General features: G+C 53.3%; 1 pseudogene; it reads right to left on the bottom strand.

Moving 5' to 3' along the window:
- LOC137786421 (nuclear factor 1 X-type-like) overlaps positions 1 to 8,290 on the bottom strand; it is a 30,335-nt pseudogene extending 22,045 nt beyond the window's left edge.
- Positions 8,291 to 9,084: the final 794 nt, after the last annotated feature.

Below are 9,084 nucleotides of genomic sequence, written 5' to 3'. Positions count from 1 at the left end.
CATTAGTGGCAGCGATGTGCCAGCAAAAAAAGACAACATGCCGCACCATTCACGCTGTCTGTGCGTCGCCAAAAGAAGCAAGACAACAACAACAACAACAAAGAGAGACAAACTAAACCGTCACTCTGGGTTTCCTCACACAGGAGAGAGAGAGGGAGAGTTTCTTGTCTCTTTCTCACAACTCTCCTTCCCTCAATCTCAGTCCACCTTGGCGTCTTCCTCCCTCGTCTCCTCTCCTCTAATGCCTCGTCTCCTCTCCTCTAGTGCCTCGTCTCCTCTCCTCTAGTGCCTCGTCCCGTCCCCGCTTCCCCCTTTTTTCTCTCTCTCTCTCTCTCTCTCTCTCTCTCTCTCTCTCTCTCTCTCTCTCTCTCTCTCTCTCTCTCTCTCTCTCTCTCTCTCTCTCTCTCTCTCTCTCTCTCTCTCTCTCTCTCTCTCTCTCTCTCTCTCTCTCTCTCTCTCACGCGCGCTGTCGCTCTCTGCGGAATCCTGGCAGCCATCTTAGCGCTTGGCAGCCATCTTAGCTTTGGCGGTAGCCGTGCATTCCTGCTAGCTGACGGCACACCCACACACACACACACAAAAAACACACATGCTTGCGAAGCACACACACACTCACGCTCTCTCTCGCTCTCTCTCTCTCTCTCCTGCACTCGGACCCAATGGTCTTAAAAGATAAAAAGACCTACAGAGGATATGCAATGCAAATGAAGTGAGGACAGAAACCACCGGGACGTTTGTCTGCAGTCCTGCGAGGGCCCGGTTGTTACGGAGACGAGTTCAAAAAAGACGAGACACGATCAAACACACACACACACACACACACACACACACTCGTAAAGTACACAGGGAAGTACAGGAATCCCTCAAAGCAAATGAGGCGATCGTGTAGGATGAACCGAGAAAAGAAACTCATTGGAGCCCGAGGCCTCCGGCGCCGCGCGTCCCGACAACCGCAAAACCGTTAAAAACCGTTTAAACCTGCGTGCCTCGGAAAAAACACACACACACACACACACACGCACACACGCCACTGTTTCCCAGCCAAAAAAATTGGGGTGCCAGATTGTCATGGCGACGGGGATGGCACGCCGCAGCAGCCCACCTAATGATGAGCGGTTGTTGTGGAAGGCAACGTGTCCTTCTTGGCATGCGCCACGGCTCCATCGGTGCTCCTGCATTTTTACACGCACTTCGCTCACGTTGGCGTTCAAGCGGGATTTGGAGGACGGGGGCGGACGCTTCGCTCTCCTCGACCACCGTCCTCAAGGACGCCAACCGTCGGCCAGGAAAGTGGTGGAGCAAAATAAAAAAAAAAAGATGTCTGTCTCTTTGGCCGGTGAACGCTGGCGCTGAAACGAGCCGGGTGACCATTTATCTGAGGGTTTGTCGCGACCTTCCTGGATGTTGGTCTTTTTTTCTCTCTCCATGACGCTTTAGTTTGAACTTCAAAACCACCGCCGGATCTCAGGAGAGGAAGCAGCGGTGTCTCCTCGGTAGGAAACATGTTCAGTCCTCTGCAGGCAAGAGGTTAGGAAACACACGAGCATCGGAGAGACGCCGCCGTGCTCTGGGTGCTTTTTGGGACTCGCCCCCTCTACACAGTATGTCACCAAATGAGCGTTTAGCAACACACTGGTTAGAATGAGCCCAACATGGACACACACACACACACACACACACACTCGGATGAATCAGCCTTATCTCCTGCACACAGTCGCCCCAAGGCCCCCTGCATACGCCTCACCAGAGATAATACAGCACACACACACAAACACACGCACGCACACGCACAGGCGCCATCAAACACACGGCGCTATCGCTCTAATCGCACACAGAGCGAGTCCATTGGTTTCCTTGGTCGGCTGGATGATATACTCCTGTGAGAGTGTGTACACAAACGTTAACACTGGCCATACATTTATCACACGGCAGATGCAGACGGAGGCTAAGAACTCACAGCCGGGCTAATGTACACACACTCAAAGATCACACTTACTTAATCGCTCCATTCATCATACGCACAACAACCCCTCTACACACACACACAAATCATTAAAAGACACTTGAACGTGAAGCACGCTCGGTCACGCTAATGGACTCGTGGCGCATATTCATACACGGGCGCGCGCGGCTCAAACAAGCGTCAATTTACCCAGCAGCTCAAAGTGTTTGTTTTTACGCTGCGAGCACACACACACACACACACACACACACACACGCACACACACACACACAGCTTCATAATCTAATGTGCACAAAGTGAAAGTTAGTGGCAGTAAAACCAACAGCGGAGATAAGACTCAACAGGTGGGTGTTGAAACACGAAGGCGGTTGGAGGTCAGTCCGGCCCGCTGAGCAGAAAACCCCTCAAAGAAAATCTAAAAATCACCATTTTTATCTCCATGAGGAGAACTACTGTGATGTCACGATGATGTCACAGTGGCAGATAGACTCATAAATGAAGCTCTACTGAGTGCATTGTGGGAAGTGTAGGGTTATGCATCTTTGGACATGGAGTCCACCGTTCTATTCTTGATCCCACAAGTCCTCAAACTTCATGGGAGTGCCAGACTAAATTACTGGAGCTCGGGGTCAAAAACTATGACGGACGAGAAATAGACGGGGCCAGCCGAGGGCCGGCAGCAGAAGGCCGTGGCGTTGAGGCCGCCCGGCCGCCATCACGTATATAAATACGTGCGTCTGCAGAGCGGAGGCCCGTGACCCCGTTTGACTCTCCGCCTCCGCCTCCGCCTCCGCCCGTCTGCGTGCGGTGTCATTCGGGGACAGGCGAGGTTCAGTTCACAGTCGAATGACAGGGGCCTCTTCCTCCGGCTGCTCGAGAGCGCCGCAGACAAATCCGGCCCTGTTCTCTCCCTCTTCACCTCCCTCCCCCCTTCACTCCCTCATGCTATAACCCCCCCTCCCTTCGGCCTATACGAGACGTGGTGTTCAAGTCCAAACCCTGTCGTTTCTCTGCGAGTGCGAGTGTGTGTGTGTGCAGGGAGGTGGGGGGGGGGTCAGCTCGGGCTCTGGGTTCACGTGGGACTGCAGCTGTGGTGTTGAGTGCGTGTGGATTGGATTACAGTGCACATGTGTCCAGAAGAGCGAGCATGTATGGAGACGGATGCAAAGCAGACTGCCCCGATTGACACGTATGTTTATATATATACAATTAAACACACACACACACAGTTTAAGTGTGTGTGTCTGCGCCCTCTGGTCTCGCCCCCTCTTTCCACCCCCCCACCCCTCCCGGATAAAGAAACCAAGCAGCCTCCCCAATTGGGTTTCGCTTAAGAGGTTTATCGGTATGTTGCTAAACATTCTGACCTTTTTTTTTTTTAATCTTTAATGCGCTTAAAATGTTCCAACCCCCCTCCCACCCCCTCTTAATCCACGGCTATCCCACACAGATGTTCATTCGGCTCTTTTATTGGACTTCATTTCAACCTTTTTTCTCCTCCTCCTCTTCTTCCTCCTCCTCCTCCTCCTCCAACACCTCCTTCATCCCCGCACGTCTCTCTTCTCTCCTCAACCCCCTCCGATTTGTTTCCGGTTTTGAAAACTTCAATCTTCTCCAAAGCAAAGCTCATCTTGGCCTCGGGTTTTTTTAAGCCGGTGCTTCTGATTGGACACTGGAGCCGTTGAGGTGTCCCATGAATGACCCCGCCGCCAACACGTTTCTTGGGATTTTGCTTCATTACGGATTTAAAACCGAAAATTCACATTTTGGTTGAAAGAGCAGTTTCCAAGAGTCTTTTTGAAAACGTGTCCGGTGGCGGTCTGCTCAGAAAGTCACGCAATAAAACACAAACTAACATGTTTTCATGCACAATACCGGAGACAACAGGTGATGTTTTATTGGCATCTTCACCACGAGGAGCGTGGGGAGCAGAATGAAGTGCAGCGGACTTTGAGACGATCACTGAACCAACCAGACGGACCAAACTGCCCCGGGAGGAGAGGGAGATGGGAGCTAAGCTAACCCAGCTAGCACCTGAGGCTGCTCCACTACCCAGCATGCCGCTGGCTATCTGATGCCTGATCAAGTTGCCTAATTCTCTCACCGCGTGGCTCCTTCCCTCCCCTCAGGACCTTTTCTCATGAAAGTGGTGAAGGAAAAGAAGTGGGACGTTTTATTTTGGACCGTCCGACGGCGGCCTTTTTGGGAATGAACTGAAAGCGACATTCCCGTCGACTCTCCTCTCACACCGACCTCAGTGAGGGAATCGACCTGAAACAATAAATGGTTGAAACTACGGCCGTCATCAGCACGCTGAGTGACTGATGTCCCAGCGCTCTCTGGGCTCAGGTCCATCACGGAGGACTGGCTGCATCCTCCGAACGGTGCAAATGTCCTGTGACTGGACTGAAGGCCCATTTACTGTCAACGGAGCGTTCAAAGACTGTAGGAATAACACTCAGGGCTTGGGATGGATTTTTCCTTTCGGCTTTCTGGACGCTTCCCTGGGGAAGTTTATTTGGCCTCCACGTCCCGCCCCCGACCGAGTAAAGCAGCGGCTCCAACTGCTCCTCCAGCGCCAACACCTCCCTGCCCCCCCTCCCTCCCTCCATCCCCCGAGTCTCCAATCGTGGATCTCTGTTCCCACGCGCGGTCGTGGAAAAAGTGACGGCGGCGCCGCTCCGTTTAGTTCGCCCAAAAATTGCCCTGCGTGTAACTCTATGTGACAGCGCGGCGTGGGGCGACGTGATTAATTGTGAAATGTGTTTTTCTGTGCCGGCATTCGTGGCGTGGAGTGTGAACGTGTGGGCGCCCGACTATAAATACATCACTCGGGGCGGCTACGGATGTGTGATTGCGTCTTACGTTCATGGTGTGTGTGGAGGGATTTTTGTTATTTATTTATTTTTCCCTCAGCGTGGAGCACATGTTGAGGCCCGGTTTGGAGATAAAGCGCGTAAACATCTGTGACTGACAGGCCGAGCGGCCGAGTGGGAGGCAGACGGGCGCTCTTATATATATATATATATATATGTATACATATACATATATATATATCGTTTATATATTAAAAACGTGGAAGCGTGCATCGGCGTTTGGGGAAAGCGGCTCGTGGGAGTCTCCTCACGTGTCTGCTCCCCACGAGGGGGGGAGGGGTCAATAAATTGAGAGAGATAATTCCTGCGTTGGATGCACATCTGTGTTTATCTGTGTGTGTGTGTGTGTGTGTGTGTGTGTGTGTGTGTGCGTGGCCGCATGCCCCCCCTGAACCCCGTGCCAGGAAGGAGCAGGTGTGGCGAGGCAGCCCCTGCGTTGCCCCGTTGCCCATCTGCGTGGCCGTCTGTGTGCCGCCTGCGCCCTCTCGGTGCCAACGCCACACAGAGCCGGAGGGGGGAGGGGGGAGGGGAGGCCTGAAGGGATTCAACCAGAGGGAGAGAGAGGAGGGTGGGTGTTGGGGAGCGGCTGGCTGGGTGCCCATGTGTACCCCCCCCCTGCTCCCCCGGTTCTTTTATCTGTGCCTATGCTGATGAGCTGCGATGCTCAGGGAGGGAGGACGTCCACATGAAGCTGCCGTCAGAAGACTGCCACCATTTTACGCGCTCGTCTTTCATTCGCTCTGAAACCGTCCGCGCTCGGCTCCCACGTCCAAACTCTCCCGTCGAACTGCACCTGTGCGGAGAGAGAGGGCGCCGTTGCTCCGGTTGGCCAGCAGGTGTCGCTTGCCGGCAGTGGAGAGAGGGAGGAGGAGGGCAAGGAGGAGGAGGAGGTGGTGGTGGTGGTGGTGGGCGGAGGGGGGGGGGGTCAACGCTGCAACACATGCTAAAGAAATCTGCCTCTCGCAGGGTTGAAGAGCGAGGCGAGTGGGGAAGGTTTCAGCAGGGCTTTAGAGAGGAGCGTTTGGGGGAGAAAGTGTCCTGGCACAACGCCGACCAACGTCTGAAATATATTTTCAACAGGAACCCTTCGGTGCTAGTTTGAACATTAACCCCCCCCCCCCCCCTCCCTTTCCCAAAAAAAGAAAAGTTATTTGTTGTGTGTCCCTGACTCACCGTGGGCCTGACCCCATGGACACACAAAGAAGAATAACAATAAAAAACGGACTGATTTACGTGTTTACGTATATTGAGTTTCATGCACACACAGCTGAGGGTAAGATGTACAGCTGCAAGTACGTGTGTGTGTGTGTGTGTGTGTGTGTGTGTGTGTGTGTGTGTGGGAGGGGTTGGGGGGTCTGGGCACATGAGGGAATGTATCATGTGATGCCAGTCTTTTGCCAGGGAAAGGGTGAGAGAGACAGACAAGGAGGGAGGAGGAGGGAGGAGGGGAGGCAGCAGAAAGAACAGAGGGAGAAGAGAGGCAGACGAGAGGAAGTAAAGACAAGAAGCAAAAAGAGAGATAGAGGGAAAAAAGGGAGATGTGTGTGTGTGTGTGTGTGGAGGGGGGGGGGGGGAGGTGATAGAGTGAGAGTGGGGGGGGGGAGAAAAGGGGGGAAGGGGCTGTGAGAGCTGTGGGAACGTTTTGCCTCGCCAAGAAAGACGTGAGCGGAGAGAATAAAAGGGGGGAATGAGAAAGAAAGAGAGACTTGTTGGCAGAGCCGAGGAGGAGAGAGGGTGGGGAGGGTGTGAGGGTGGAGGGGGCGGAGGCAGCGCACAGGGCAACAGCGAGGGAGCAGGGCGATCAAACCCAGCACGGCAGGGTTCACACACACACACACACACACACACACACACACACACACACACACACACACTTTATAACCAGCCAGTTACCCTCAACTATGCTCAACCCCCCCTCCCTTCCTCCTCCTTGTTGACAAACCTCACACACACATCACCTAGCGGTTGAGCGCTCGGTAGCGTTAGCGTTAGCGTTAGCAGCCGCTGGGCGAGCGGCACAGTCCGGCTCGGCTAAAAATAAACGGAGCGAGCCGCTAACGGTCACGGAGGTCGCGTGGACGTCCCGTCAGCGTGCGTTAAAGCTCCAGTGTCGGGCGAAGGTTTGATCACGTGTTATCTGTACCTGCGGCGACAAATTCAAAGAAAAAGTAAAGAAAAATGAAAACAATTCTCCTCTTTTCCTATAAGAAGAGGAGATATTGTATCAATTGCAAGTATATTGTCTTTCTCCTGCCCCGGTGTTGGTTCGTCCTGTGCACTGAGAGGAGGTGTGGTGGCGCTCGTGGTCATTATGAGGATATTTCCCAACACTCATGTGCACAACAACATGGCACTCGCGCGCCAAAGCAATGCGTTGACGAGGACGATGAAGCTCTGAGGGTTCAGCACCACGAGCGCGATTTGTCGCTCCTCCCACGATGTGAACAGAATGATCTCCTCCCCCCCCATCTCCCCGACGGGCCTCCCGGTCCGATCCCCACGCCGCGCTGGGACCCGGGGAACACGGAACGGTTTATTTTGGGTTTTGTGAACTATGCAAATAAACGCTCCCAAATCTATCTGGGGCTTGGAGGACGTGTTTTACGAGGGCCGTAAAAAGCTCCACACAGGCACATAAAGCCGGCCCGTAAAAATAATGTGTGCTCTGCATAAATGCTCATTTGGACTAATGAATTAGGGGAGCGATGAATGGTTCTGTTAAAAAAAAAAAAGCCCACATCCTCCCTGGGTGTTGCCAACGGAGGCGTGATGTATGACGGCCGTGATTTGTGAGCTGCTCTGCGCGTCCGCTGTTTTTTTTTCTTCTTTCTTTTGCCGTTTGCTGCGTTTATAAACATCTCAGCTTTACAGCGTGAGCAGCGTGTGCATGACTCACGCTGCACGCCTTCAGACCTTGCAGAGCGGGGAGGTCAAATAAGGACACACACACACACACACACACACACGCAGAGGGGGGGCACAAACGGTGGCTAAACACCGACTAGCGCTGCAGTAAACTTGGGAGCTGATCTACACACGTCCCCGTTCCCCCGATCACAAAGAGATCCAAAGTGGAACAGCCTGATCTGCATACCTACAGCTGACAGAGAGAGAGAGAGAGAGAGAGAGAGAGAGAGAGAGAGAGAGAGAGCAGATGAGGCCGGAGAAAAAACAATCAGCCAAATGAGGGCACAGATAGAAAGGCCACCTTTGACCACCAGCTGTCTGCGAGTCGCCCGCCCGGTGGACGCGTCAGCTCGTCGGTCTGCGTCCCTGGGTGACCCCCTTTGGCCCGAGGGGTCGGGCGGCCACAGCCTTCTGCGTGGCGTCCCCAGAGGAGGCGGCACGCCGGCTGACGAACGCTCCCAGAGGGCACCGGGGGGGCGAAGCGATCCGGTGGCGAGTCTCGGCCCTCCGGGTCGCACCACGACCTCCTGAGAAACGTTCTCATGGTGCGGCGTTGACGCGGAGGAACAAGCGCGTCGGTTTTTCTCGGGCCCGTACGCGACGGACACGCGGGATTGGCCTAGTTGGGCCGGCTTACGGCTCTCTCCCCCTCGCTCAAGCTGATAATTGAAGATTTATTTCCGGCCATGTATCAATCCATCTATTAATTTATTAACCCAGATGAAAAGCTTTCAGAGCTCCTCTTCATCTGCATCGACGCGGCAAAGCGAGATTAAACAGTCGCCAATCCACTTAAGCCAGTTCAACATTTTTTTGGACATATTGGTCAATGAGCGGGTCTGACCTCGGTGTTATTATCTTATCATCTCCCAGCGTCACGCGTCTCCACGCACGTCTGCACATCTGACCTCGTTTGAAAAGAAGAAAAATAAATACATGCGCAGAGTGAATAACCAGAGAAAAGAAGTCAAAATGATACCTTCAAAGACTTATGCCATAAAATCTGGAACTATAATGAGGCTAAATAACAAAGTCCTCACAATAGAGACGTGTGATCGTGACGTCGGGCCTGATTATCACGGATAAATAAGACGGGCGGCATCTTTCCAAAGTAATAAAATGAAATATTGTTTTGTAAATGTTAACACAGGACAGTGTGGGATTTTAGGCATGGATCAGGATTCTGCATGTTCCTACGGTAGCCCAGAACGGACAAACCAGACCCCTGTGTGTTTTCTCGTCACCTGAGGGCCGCCGACACGCTTGTGAATGGATGCAATCTGCAGCCTCGCCGCTGGATGACAGCACATCCTGCACATCGCTCCTTTAAACCCGGAC

Source organism: Clinocottus analis, unplaced genomic scaffold, assembly GCF_023055335.1.
Source record: "Clinocottus analis isolate CAN_PGR_092001 unplaced genomic scaffold, fCliAna1.0.p SCAF_16, whole genome shotgun sequence".
NCBI classification, from domain to species: domain Eukaryota; kingdom Metazoa; phylum Chordata; class Actinopteri; order Perciformes; family Cottidae; genus Clinocottus; species Clinocottus analis.
This window is presented reverse-complemented; position numbering and strand designations above follow the sequence as displayed.